The following is a 14,460-nucleotide window of genomic DNA, read 5'->3' on the forward strand; positions in this document are numbered from 1 at the left end:
GTTTCTTCCTAGGTTCCAGGCTTTCTTTTTCCTAGCCACCGTGCTTCTACATACCGTATGCATTGCTTTCTCTCTGGGGTCTTAGACTGGATTTCTGTATAAGCACTTTATGACAACTGCTGACGTGAAAAGGGTTTTATGTTTCTCCAGGACCAGTCGTAGTTCATAGTGTGAGAAACACAAGCATTCCTTGAGTGTTGGAGAAACAAAGCAAGAGAAAAAGAGAGGCCAGAGTGTTTACCCTCACTGGGTGCCCTCCCCACTGACCCGGGTGTGTAAGGGAGCCTCAGCCTGCTCCCCTCCCAGAACTGTTGTTCAACTATGAATAAGAGCAGGGAGTTGTGTGGGGTTGGGGTGGGGTGGAGGTGGCTGGGATGGTCCAGGTTGCTGAGAGGAGAGGAGAGCTCTGGAGGGGCCTGGTGCTCAGGCAAGGCTTTGAGGGATATTTGACATGCACAGTAATGCTTGGCAAGGTGTTGATAAACAGACGAATGGGAGCAAGGCTATTCCTCTCTAACCAGCTCTGTGGCCCTGTGGAGGAGCTTAGTGTGTTCTCCATGGGACACATCGAGTTAGAGCACAGCATTTACATAAATGCCATTAGGGCTGGGAATTGCCAGGGACCCCCTGATACAATATGTATTGCGATTCTCACAATTCTATGTGTATTGCGATTGGATACTGTGATTTTATTGCGATTTGATGTTCCAAACATATTGCTCACCATATGTCTGCTGCAGCGGGACAAGAGAGAGAGCCATGAGAATGAGTTTTGATCAGTCATGGAAATAAAAGTGCTGAAAACAAATTGGCTCCCTGTTTAAAAAAGAAGATGGAGAAGAAGTTATGAAGGAAAAATACTGGAGTTCTGGTCCAGGTGCAGCCAACTAACGCAAGAATAATATTGCAATACTGTCAAAACAATACAATACGATATATTGTAAAAACATAAATAATATCCCGATATGTACAGTAACTGTATAGATTATTTCCCACCATCACTAACTGCTGTGCTCCCGGAAAGCCGCTGATATTTCAGGACAGTGCCTCACACACTATTAATGGTTTCCCTGTTGAAAAGGGAGAGAAAACGTGTTCTGCACGGTATTAGTGATATGTTGTTACTCATTACAAGATGATGACTGATACTGTAACCTACTGGGAGAATTATGCTCCTGTCAGTGGTTTTACATTTTGCTTCAATGCTTTTGTGTTTCCGTTGATGAACTTATTGTATCATTGTAAGACATTTCAATACATTCCATAGCAGTTCCCCTGTCAATGACACAGTCCCATGAAGGAACATTCATGATGGCTTAGCAGTATGAAAAGATTCCAAACCATGCATTTGACTGGGTGTGTTGCTCTATGTGTTACCCCACATCTAGAACTTAATGTCAGGAAAGCCAGCTAAATCCCAGAGCATGAATGGCAGCTCCATCAGGGTGGGTCTGTCAAGTCATAGCAGGTCAGAGGTAGTTAGTTACAACATGAACCAGGTCATTGCACTCGGTCTTACTCGGGACAATGTCACACACACACAGTTTTCATCAACACGGGAGGTATTGCTCTTCTGCAGCCATCCTCTTATCTCGGCTAATGGTTTGTTTACACAGTTAACTTAAGTAGTAGCTGATCATTTGTTTGCAAGATAAACTTACACCATCCATATCCAAAAATGTCTTCAAAACAAGTCTTCTGTCAGCGCAGTACATGTTGAACTAAGAAGTATAGGGATCAGGAGTTGTATGACTTTGTGCTCTCGTTATCTGATCTCAGTATGGCTCCTGATTGGTGATTTTGGAAGCAAAGGATATGTAATTGCAATGCAGCCCATTTTGTCAACTTACCAATGCTCTGCCATGGTTGATGACTGTATGCACATAATGCTAAAGGTATGGATGGCTCCCATGCCATTGGGTGTGAACTATTGATCATGTGATTTACAACCCAATTCATCACAGTACACATGGTCTCAGGTCTTACAGGCCATTTGGTGGGCAATGGATCCAGTTCTGTAGAGGGCAGTACTAGAAATCCACCTAGGTTATACTTTTCATAGAGAACAAAACCTTTAGTTCTATTCACCTGTGATAGAAGTAATGCAAGAGAATACATTCAGGCATGTAGGGTTAGTTTACTGTTGTTCCCAATGACTCACCTTTTAGGATCAGCCGATAGTCTTTAAGCACCTACTGGCATAGAAACAGTGCGCAGATTGCCTTGTCATATTATCTACACCTACAGTAGATTAAGCCAGTGTGTGCTCTTCTGAGGCCAGGAGAGGAGACGATTGAAATGGGTCACGGAGGCCTCAGCTTGGAGTCTTGCCTGCCTGTCCTGCCTGTCCCAGCCTGTCCTGCCTGTCCTGCCTGTCCCGACCTGCATCCTGGCTTTCCCTTGGTGGACCTCTATAGTCCCAGGTCATCTCTCTTACCTGCCAGCCTCCACAAAGGCCCGACGGAACGTTTCACAACAGAAAAAAACATCACTCACAAATTGAAAAGGCAGTTTCAGCTCCTTCACACGTCTCCTTGGACTGGAAAATATATTAGCGTTTTGGGTTAATCACTCATCCTGAATGAACACCATAAAACATGTAAGATCAAAATGTCACTCTCCTGCGGCCTTCCGGGTGGCGCAGTGGTTAAGGGCGCTGTACTGCAGTGCCACCAGAGACTCTGGGTTCGCGCCCAGGCTTTGTCGTAACCGGCCGTGACCGGGAGGTCCGTGGGGCGACGCACAATTGGCCTAGCATCGTCCGGGTTAGGGAGGGTTTGGCCAGTAGGGATGTCCTTGCCTCATCGCGCACCAGCGACTCCTACGGCGGGCCGGGCGCAGTGCGCGCTAACAACCAAGGTCGCCAGGTGCACGGTGTTTCCTCCGACACATTGGTGTGGTTGGCTTCCGGGTTGGATGCGCGCTGTGTTAAGAAGCAGTGCAGCTTGGTTGGGTTGTGTATCGGAGGACGCATGACTTTCGACCTTCGTCTCTCCTGAGCCCGTACGGGAGTTGTAGCGATGAGACAAGATAGTAGTAGCTACTAACAATTGGATACCATGAAAAAGGGGACAATTATTTTTTTTTAAAGTAATTTTCCTAGTCAGTCATGTCAAGATGCCTACATTTTATCAAGATTATGGATATACAGTAGGGACAAGTTTCTATTTTCTTACTTGTGTATCTACTATACTATTACTTGTGTAAGAAAAAAGGGTGGGGGGGTAAATAGCATCCATTAGCATCCATTAGAAATAAACCAGCTGCAAGGTAATTAGTATCACATTACTGTACTTCTTACTGTTCTACTGATGAGCTATGCTTTTACTCAACGGCTCAACATAAGGAAATGACTAACTACAGGAGTGACTAACAGCTCTTAACTTTGAGAGGTTTAGTAGTAAAGAAACCGTCTCTCCCCTCGTGAAACAGTTATAGTCGTATAGGCCTAACTATTTACCAGCTGCAGATCTGAACCTGACAGGGGAATTATGAGGTCCCACTGACATTTAAATGACCAATATAGATTTGGGGAAAAGATTGGAATAGGCACATGTTAGTGTCCAGTAGTGACATATTTTCAATTGGTAAGCAAACACTCATGAACAGAAAACAAAATGTTTATGGCAATAGGGTTGCTGATTGCCAATGGCTTGACAATGGGAGCTGCCGTTGCCTGCTAACGTCAGTGCCGGTGTGATGGATTTCCCAGACCCCCCGCTGAAGGGCTGTGTCACTCTGTGTTTACTGTATCAAAGCAACATTCCATGCTGTGAGCCTCAGGGACCTGGGCCATACAGAACCCTCCCCCGCCTCCTCCTCTGCCTCTCAGCCCTGTCTGCTTATATGTGAGTCTACATCCCTGCCAGCCTTATGTCTGTGGTGTGGTCAGACCAGCCTGGACCTCCCCAGTCCCTCCTCAGCCCGGCACCAGCAACATTATCCTGGACAGCCTTCCTTTCCCCTCCCCTTCAGTTCCCTCTCTCCGCCTTAATGACGAGACTAAACTCCCATGAATAATGAAAGGGGATTTGTGTGTGTTATGGTGTGAACATTGGTCTGGTTCTCATTATGCGCCTATCAGGACGGATCATGGGTTCAAGGAGGAGAGCCTACATCTCCTTTGCCCTCCTCTTTTGTTCCTGTCTTTAATGAAAGACCGTGCCGGAGAGCTTAGTGTGCTAGAATGCTATTTAAAGGGACACCTATATGTGATTTATATGGTCTCTCATTCCCCGTTGATCTATTCAGCCCTCTGTTAGTTAAACACAGTGCAGGCAGTCACGGTAGAGATCAGCATGTAGGGGCCATACCCACAGCACTAATAATTAAGAACATCATTCATTTGAAACTAACAAAGCACATAATGTATATTCGAATGTGGTTTGTTCTTGTCCTATAGGACAGTGGTTATGCCTGTTGAGCCACTCACGTTGAAGTGATTGAAAATGACAATCTTGTCAAGCGAGATAAGGAATATACCAAGCACAATTATAGCTGCACAATGTAACTACTATACCGTACTCTTCTTTATGTATGCATGAAATGGCCGTCCATGGCAGTGGACTGTGTTGCTATGGGAGGGGTCTGGTTGTAGGTGCTTAGATATGCTCCATTAGACCGCAGCCTCTTGGCAGAGACATGTAGACTGCCCATAAAAGGCCTGCAGTATGGAGAGCCTTCAGAAATACCATACTGTATATCACACTGCTAGCCATTTGGACCACGGATATCACACTGATTTATTATCTCATCCATGAAAAGAGATATATGATTGATGTTTACCATATTGTATTAGTGATAACATGCGGTTGTACCTTTTACCAAAAGTCTAGATGTTGCAGCACACTGATATCTGTTTGTTCATAGTATTACAATATGACAACATTGATGTTGATGTTACTAGTGTTTATGAGAGACAGCCACTTTCTCCAGTCCACCAGGGAGGGAGCTGCTCATAAATCACCCTGGACAGGCCTTATAAAATCACCCTCATCGCTGCACCTCCTCCCCCCCCCCTCTTCTTCTTTCTCCTCCTTCACCTTCTCCTCTTCCTTCTTCTTTCTCCTCCTCTTCCTCCCTCATCTCCTAGCTTGTGTTGTGAGATGGGATACCCCATCACACTGTTTGGTCTAGTCATGCCAGCCAGCCTGATCAGCCCCTTGCTGGCCTCCCACACCACGGACTCTGACTACATGAGGTCATGACACAGTGCTGATGCTCAGCCTCTCCCTGTAGTGCAGCAGGGGTCCTGAGCCTGAAAGCCTGATGCCAAAGCAGGTTTACATTGTGGGGGGGAGCATCATATTGAGGATGAACCGGGGTCAGCAGCAGCACTCAGCAGCATACAGCAGCATGCTATCTCTGACCAGCAGACCTGGTCCAGGATCATGGAAGGACAACATTAGTTTCCTGTGAGAAATTATAGCCGAGGTGCACCGTTGTTTGCAAATTGCAGGCTTTTGGAAACACTTCCCTTTTTAAATAAGCAGTTTAATTACATTATTTTCCCAATAAATGTTGCTATGGTTCCCATGAAATCTGTTATGCCCCTCTTTGCCTACTGAATACCAAGCTATTCATTAGGCAAAATTATGTTTTTCTGTAATTGGCCTACTGAGCTCTATGATACTCAATCTTCAATCCATTAATATGCATATCTTCAGTTCACTCTTGTGGCAACCAGCACCCTCTTCACATAGATTGTGTGTACACTAGCCAGCATTCTCAGCATCACCATGGTGTTTTCTTCATGCTACCATGTGCGAGTTCTAGTCTCCTGCTAACCAGAGAGAGCCAAGCCCTTCCCTAAACAAACAGCTGGCTCACAGCTTGCCTAATGAATCTCCTGGTGGATCTGATGTCTTAATGCTCTCCAGATGCCCCTGTCTCTGCTCTACCGTGGCCCTGCACCATTCTATCACTCACAGGTCATGTTGCTTTTTCACCTCAGCAGGATAGTAATCATACATTCTACCAGGTCCCAGAGCATGACTCCGTTCCCACTCTAGTTATGTTGATGTCATGCGTTTGCCTTCACAATGAACTGGGTCTGTTGTGGGTTTTGTCTTCCTGCTGTTTGTCCACAGAGAATAGGATTAGATGGGATGATACAGGAAGTTGTGACCTGACCTTGCTCGGTCTGTCCACATTTGGAAAGTGGTTTCTAGAAGGTGGGAAGGTTCCTCAGTTCTGTGTTAGGAGTTACTGGTACTGTTTCCCAGGAGTTGGGTGGTGCTGAATTTGTACATGTTGTTTAGTTGTAAAGTGACTATGCACAGATAATAAACTGAGTAGCAGCAGTGTAAAAACAAAGGGGATGTAAATAGTCCAGCTGGCCATTTGATTAACTGTTCAGCAGTCTTAAAGCTTGGGGGTAGAAGCTGTTAAGGAGCCTTTTTGACCTAGACTTGGCGCTCTGGTACTGCTTGCCATGCGGTAGCAGAGAGAACAGTCTATGACTTGGGTGGCAGGAGTCTTTGACAATTTGTTGTGCCTTCCTCCGACATCCACTAGTAAGTAAGTCCTGGATGGCAGGAAGCTTGGCCCCAGTGATGTACTTGGCCGTACGCACTACCCTCTGTAGCGCCTTACGGTTGGATACCGAGCAGTTGCCATACCAGACGGTTGAGCAGTTGCCATACCAGGCGGTGGATGGTGCACCTGTATAACTTTTTGAGAATCAGGGGACCCATGCCAAATCTTTTCAGTCTCCTGAGGGGGGAAAGGTGTTGTTGTGCTCCCTTAACGACTGTCTTGGTGTGCCTGGACTAGAGGTCGGCATGGCCGATTTCAAATTTTCATAACAACCGGTAATCAGCCTTTTTGGACGTCGATTATGGCCGATTACATTGCAATCCACTAGGAGACTGCGTGGCAGGCTGACCACCTGTTACGCGAGTGCAGCATCAAAAGGACTTTGTGGCTGCAAGGAGCCACGGTAAGTTGCGAGCTAGCATTAAACTTATCTTATCAAAAACAATCTTCACATAATCAGTAATTAACTACACATGGTTGATGATATTACTAGGTTAACTAGCTTGTATTGCGTTGCATATAATCAATGCGGCGCCTGTTAATTTATCATCGAATCACAGCCTACTTCAACTTCGCCAAACGGGTGATTTTAACAAAAGCGCATTGCCGAAAAAAGCACAATTGTTGCACAAATGTACCTAACCATAAACATCTATACATTTCTTAAAATCAATGCACAGAAGTATACATTTTTAATCCTGCATATTTAGTTAAAGGAAATGTATGTTAGCAGGCAATATTAACTAGGGAAATTGTGTCACCTCTTGCGTTCAGTGCGAGCAGAGTCAGGGTATATGCAGCAGTTTGGGCCACCTGGCTGGTTGAGAACTGTGTGAAGACCATTTCTTCCTAACAAAGACCATAATTAATTTGCCAGAATTTTACATAATCATGACATAACATTGAAGGTTGTACAATCTAACAGCAATATTTAGACTTTGGGTTGCCACCCGTTTGATAAAATACGGAATGGTTCTGTATTTCACTGAAAGAATAAACGTTTTGTTTTCAAAATTATAGTTTTCGGATTTTCCCATATTAATTACCAAAGGCTCTTATTTCTGTGTGTTTGTTATAATTAAGTCTGTTCTATCAAATATCAAATAATAGTCTGACTGAGCGGTGGTAGGCAGCAGCAGGCTCGTAAGCATTCATTCAAACAGCACTTTACTGCATTTGCCAGCAGCCCTAGCAATGCTTGAAGTAAAGCGCGGTTTATGACTTCAAGCCTTTGAACTCCTGAGATTAGGCTGGCAATACTAAAGTGCCTATAAGAACATCCAGCAGTCAAAGGTATATGAAATACAAATGGTAGAGAGAGAAATAGTTGACGCGTCATAATTCCTATAATAACTACAACCAAAAACTTCTTAACTGGGAATATTGAAGACTCATGCTATAAAAGGAACCACCATCTTTCATATGTTCTCATTTTCTGAGCAAGGAACTACCATGACACATATTGCACTTTTACTTTCTTCTCCAACACTGTGTTTCATTATTTATTTATTTGAGACTACATTTATTTTATTTATGTATTATATTTATGTATTAAGTTCAAATAAGTGTTCATTGTTCATTCAGTATTGTTGTAATTGTCATTATTACAAATATATACACTGCTCAAAAAAATAAAGGGAACACTAAAATAACACATCCTAGATCTGAATTAATGAAATATTCTTATTAAATACTTTTGTCTTTACATAGTTGAATGTGCTGATAACAAAATCACACAGAAAATATCAATGGAAATCAAATTTATCAACCCATGGAGGTCTGGATTTGGAGTCACACTCAAAATTAAAGTGGAAAACCACACTATAGGCTGATCCAACTTTGATGTAATGTCCTTAAAACAAGTCAAAATGAGGCTCAGTAGTGTGTGTGGCCTCCACGTGCCTGTATGACCTCCCTACAACGCCTGGGCATGCTGCTGATGAGGTGGCGGATGGTCTCCTGAAGGATCTCCTCCCAGACCTGGATGAAAGCATCCGCCAACTCCCGGACAGTCTGTGGTGCAACGTGGCGTTGGTGGATGGAGCGAGACATGATGTCCCAGATGTGCTCAATTGGATTCATTTCTGGGGAACGGGCGGGCCAGTCCATAGCATCAATGCCTTCCTCTTGCAGGAACTGCTGACACACTCCAGCCACATGAGTTCTATCATTGTCTTGCATTAGGAGGAACCCAGGGCCAACCGCACCAGCATATGGTCTCACAAGGGGTCTGAGGATCTCATCTCGGTACCTAATGGCAGTCAGGCTACCTCTGGCGAGCACATGGAGGGCTGTGCGGCCCCCCAAAGAAATGCCACCCCACACCATGACTGACCCACCGACAAACCGGTCATGCTGGAGGAAGTTGCAGGCAGCAGAACGTTCTCCACGGCGTCTCCAGACTCTGTCACGTCTGTCACATGTGCTCAGTGTGAACCTGCTTTCATCTGTGAAGAGCACAGGGCGCCAGTGGCGAATTTGCCAATCTTGGTGTTCTCTGGCAAATGCCAAACGTCCTGCACGGTGTTGGCACTCTGAATTGGGGCAGGTAATGTTCTCCTTAGTTGTTTAGGCTGTTGATTGGGGCTTGTGGAATGTTCCTCCCACTCCTCTTCAATGCCTAGTTAAATAATTAAGAAAAATGGCTGCACAAAGTTGCTGGATATTGGTGACAACCCCCACCTGTGGACGTCAGGCCCTCATAGAGTCTGTTTCTGACCGTTTGAGCAGACACACGCACATTTGTGGCCTGCTGGAGGTCATTTTGCAGGGCTTTGGCAGTGCTTCTCCTTGCACAAAGGCGGAGGTAGCGGTCCTGCTGCTGGGTTGTTGCCCTCCTACGGCCTCCTCCACGTCTCCTGATGTACTGGCCTGTCTCCTGGTAGCACCTCCATGCTCTGGACACTACGCTGACAGACACAGCAAACCTTCTTGCCACAGCTCGCATTGATGTATCATCCTGGATGAGCTGCACTACCTGAGCCACTTGTGTGGGTTGTAAACTCAGTCTCATGCTACCACTAGAGTGAAAGCACCGCCAGCATTCAAAAGTGACCAAAACATCAGCCAGGAAGCATAGGAACTGAGAAGTGGTCTGTGGTCACCACCTGCAGAACCACTCCTTTATTGGGGGTGTCTTGCTAATTGCCTATAATTTCCACCTGTTGTCTATTCCATTTGCACAACAGCATGTGACATTTATTGTCAATCAGTGTTGCTTCCTAAGTGGACAGTTTGATTTCACAGAAGTGTAATTGACTTGGAGTTACATTGTGTTGTTTAAGTGTTTCCTTTATTTTTTTGAGCAGTGTATATAAGAAAATCGTCCGATTAATCGGTATCGGCTTTTTTTGGTCCTCCAATAATCGGTACCGGTATATGCGTTGAAAAAAATAATAAATTGGTCGACCTCTAGTTTGGACCATGATAGATCGTTGGTGATGTGGACACCAAGGAACGTGCTTGGAGTTGTGCTTGGCCACGCAGTCGTGGGTAAACGGAGTACAGGAAGGGTCTAAGCACACACCCCTGAAGGGCCCCAGTGTTGAGGTTCAGTGTGGCAGATGTGTTGTTGTCTACTCTTACCACCTGGACGCAGCCTGTCAGGAAGTCCAGGATCCAGTTGCAGAGGGAGGTGTTTAGTACCAGGGTCCTTAGCTTAGTGATGAGCTTTGTGAGCAATATGGTGTTGAACGCTGAGCTGTAGTCAATGAACAGCATTCTCACATAGGTGTTCCTTTTGTCCAGGTGGGAAAGGGCAGTGTCGAGCGAGATTGAGATTGCGTCATCTGTGGATCTGTTGGGGTGGTATACGAATTGGTGTGGGTCTCAGGTTTCCGGGATGATGGTGTTGATGTGAGTCATGACCAGCCTTCCAAAGCACTTCTTGGCTATGGATGTCGGTGCTATGGGGTGGTAGTCATTTAGGCAGGTTACCTTCGCTTTCTTGAGCAACGGGTCATTTTCCTGTTAGGTCTGAGGTCCTGTGCGATCTGGAGGAGTTTTTCATCAAGGATCTCTCTGTACTTTGCTCCGTTCATCTTTCCCTTGATCCTGACTAGTCTCCCAGTACCTGCCTCTGAAAACATCCCCACAGCATGATGCTGCCACCACCATGCTTCACCATAGGGATGGTGCCAGGTTTCCTCCAGGAAACGCCAAGGTGTTCCATCTTGGTTTCATCAGACCAGAGAATCTTGTTTTGGATGGTCTGAGAGGCCTTTAGGTGCCTTTTGGCAAACTCCAAGCAGGCAGTCAGGTGCCTTTTACTGAGCAGTGGCTTCCGTCTTCCACTCTACCATAAAGGCCAGATTGGTGGAGTGCTGCAGAGATGGTTGTTCCTCTGTAAGGTTCTCTCATTTCAACTCTGGAGCTCTGGCAGAGTGACCTTCGGGTTCTTGGTCACCTCCCTGACCAAGATCCTTCTCCCCCGATTGCTCAGTTTGACCGTATGGCCAGTTCTAAGGAGAGTCTTGGTGGGTCCAAACTTCTTCCATTTAAGATTGACAGAGGCCACTGTGATATTGGGGAACTCCAATGCTGCAAACATTTTTTGGTACTGTTCCCCAGATCTGTGCCTCAACACAATCCTGTCTCTGAGCTTTATGGACAATTCCTTTGACCGCATGGCTTGGTTTTTGCTCTGACTGTTAGCTATGGGACCTTTATATAGACAGGTGTATGCCTTTCTAAATCATGTCCAATCAATTGGATTTACATCAGGTGGACTCCAATCAAGTTGTAGCAACATCTCAAGGATGATCAATGGAAACAGGATGCACCTGAGCTCAATTTCGAGTCTCATAGCAAAGGGTCTGAATAAGATATTTCAGTTTTTATTTATAATATATTTGCATAAAATTAAAGTCCTTTTTTTGCTTTGACATTAGGGGGTATTGTGTGTAGGTTGATGAGAATATAAAAAATAAACATTTTAGATTAAGGCTGTAATGTAACTAAATGTTGGAAAAGTCAAGGGGTCTGAATGCTTTCCGAATGCACTGTATCTACCTCAATTACCTCGTACCACTGTTGGGAAGGGTACGTAAGTAAGCATTTCACTGTTAGTCTACACCTGTTGTTTACGAAGCATGTGACAAATATGAATTGATTTGATAGAGAAATGAGAGGTGTGGAGATGTGAGATGAAAGTGCAGTGAGTGTATCTGTTACAGGTGGAACAGAAGGACTCAGAGGCATATAAAAAAACACCACTCAGGCCCTTATGATAGTCTCTCCTCTTTGGTCTGGCTGTGGTAAAACAATCTCACTGCCACCCACCCCTTGTTTTCTCCCTAACCTCTCTTTTAAACCCCACTATGACTTCACATTCCAAAGTTGATATCCTAATCCTCAATTAACCCCACTCACTCAACATACTCCCACTACAGACTCCACCCTCTCTGCAAAAGTTTAAAACAATGCATGCAATTTTAGTGTTTTTCATCTCTGTTATCTGTGTTTGTTTCAGCTGCCTTGTTATTTAATTTGACTTCCTGGGCAGATACCTGTTATGCATGTGTTCAATAGGGACAGTTTCCTCCTATGGCTTTCACAGCACAGCCACAGCAGACACTGTGCTAAATCCTAACCCCTCAAGGCACAAGAAAGCTATGGTCTCCAGAGACTGCTATGCCAGCTCTGAAATACAGTAGCTGGGGCCTGAGCATCTGCTTGCAATTAGTTGTTACTGAGATATGGCCAAAGTGGCCTGTGTATATACATATTTTGGGTCAACTTAACGAAACCCCATAAGCTCTTGAATCTTGTGGAGGCCCTGTTCATTTATGGGGATGTGCTATGAGGCTGTGCTATGAGGCTGTGCTATGTGCATGTGCTATGGGGCTGTGCTTTGTGCCTGTGCTATGGGGCTGTGGCTGTGCCTGTGCTATGGGGCTGTGGCTGTGCCTGTGCTATGGGGCTGTGGCTGTGCCTGTGCTATGGGGCTGTGGCTGTGCCTGTGCTATGGGGCTGTGCTTTGTGCCTGTGCTATGGGGCTGTGGCTGTAGTATGTGCCTGTGCCTGTGCTATGGGGCTGTGCCATGTGCCTGTGCTATGGGGCTGTGGCTGTGCTATAGGGCGGTGGCTGTGCTATAGGGCGGTGGCTGTGCTATAGGGGGGTGGCTGTGCTATAGGGTGGTGGCTGTACTATAGGGGGGTGGTTGTGCTATAGGGGGGTGGCTGTGCTATAGGGGGGTGGCTGTACTATAGGGGGTGGTTGTGCTATAGGGGGTGGCTGTGCTATAGGGGGGTGGCTGTACTATAGGGGGTGGCTGTACTATAGGGGGGTGGCTGTACTATAGGGGGTGGCTGTGCTATAGGGGTGGCTGTACTATAGGGGGTGGCTGTACTATAGGGGGTGGCTGTACTATAGGGGGTGGCTGTACTATAGGGCGGTGGCTGTGCTATGGGGCTGTGCCTGTGCTATAGGGGTGGCTGTGCTATAGGGGGTGGCTGTGCGATAGGGGGTGGCTGTGCTATAGGGGGGTGGCTGTACTATAGGGGGTGGCTGTACTATAGGGGGTTGGCTGTGCTCTGGGGCTCTGCCTGTGCTATAGGGGGGTGGTTGTGCTATAGGGTGGTGGCTGTGCTATAGGACTGTGGCTGTGCTATGGGGCTGTGGCTGTGCTATGGGGCTATGACTGTGTTATGGGGATGGGGCGGTGGCTGTGCTAGGGGGCGGTGGCTGTGTTAGGGGTAGGTGGCTGTGCTAGGGGGCGGTGGCTGTGCTAGGGGACAGTGGCTGTGCTAGGGGGCGGTGGGGCTGTTCTCAACTCTCTGCTGCTGATACACTTGTTCTGCCCTGCTTACAGTATGCTCAGCCCTTTTGTCCAAAGTGGCCTCCTGCCATAGAAGTCTCTTCATGATTCCCTCCACAGGAGAATCTAGGGCATGTTTCTAGACAGACGCCTGGAAATGGTGCATCAGACGTCCCCTTCAAGATTGTTTTATAGCATTCTACTTGATTTCAGTGAAGAGGGATGAGATTGTTTCCAGGTCATCTGCTGGTATGGCAGGCACCAAATGAATGGCTGTTTGAACAGCAATAGTGAGCTGTCACCTATTTTCATCTATTTGCTCAAATAATGCAGGTCCTGAGTAGGAGAAAGGGTGATGATTTGAGTCATGGGAAAAGCATTCATTATGTTGAAATATGCTTTTCTCCTCCCTCTTCACCACTCAAGGCCTCTGTTAGGACACTGGTTTTGTTGTAAGATTTCTCAAACATACATAAACAGAATCTGGCCCTATTTAAAAGTGGTTCCGTCTGCTTGGCATTGTTCCTGTGCCATCCAGTGATTTGTACTGGAGATATACGGCTTGCCAGTGGCCATCACGGTTTCCCTCTAGTTCTACATCATTTACGTAAACAAGAACAACATGTGTCTCTAATAAGGAATGCAAACTTCAAACCCCTTACCCCACAGCTGAGAAAGCTGATACCCCTTCATAGGAAAGGCCATTTAGTGAATCAGGCTGTCGTAGTTGGATGTCCTACAAAATGAAGCACTTTGATCTCCCTGACTGAAGGACAGATTACTCCACATTTGCCTTTTAGATGGGATGTTCTGTGCTTCTAATTAACGTTGTGCTGTTGGAACTCGGAGCCGTTGGGAAATCCACTGCAACAAAATGTAGACTAGGGTTCCCTAAAAGCCCACATCATTAATTTGCCCCTAAATGGATTAGTGAACAGGACAGGGTTGATATTACAATCCATTTAGCAGTGTCATTTGCAAAAATGACATTTAATTACATAATGATGCTAATGATCTCACATTGCTTACAGCTGCCCGTGGTTGAGCCCCCCCTCCCACTGCACCTTTATTGTGTTTTCTGCTGAAGGAGCACTGGTGTGTGCGTGTGGTGTGTCCGTGTGGTGTGTCCGTGTGGTGTGTGCGTGTGGTGTGTCCGTGTGGTGTG

General features: G+C 46.0%; 1 protein-coding gene across 3 annotated transcripts in view; it reads left to right on the forward strand.

Moving 5' to 3' along the window:
* Positions 1-14,460, forward strand: part of LOC118396744 (semaphorin-4B) — a 99,454-nt gene that overhangs the window by 47,378 nt on the left and 37,616 nt on the right. The window lies entirely within an intron of this gene.

This window comes from Oncorhynchus keta, chromosome 17 (genome assembly GCF_023373465.1).
Source record: "Oncorhynchus keta strain PuntledgeMale-10-30-2019 chromosome 17, Oket_V2, whole genome shotgun sequence".
In the NCBI taxonomy this organism is placed as follows: Eukaryota; Metazoa; Chordata; class Actinopteri; order Salmoniformes; family Salmonidae; genus Oncorhynchus; species Oncorhynchus keta.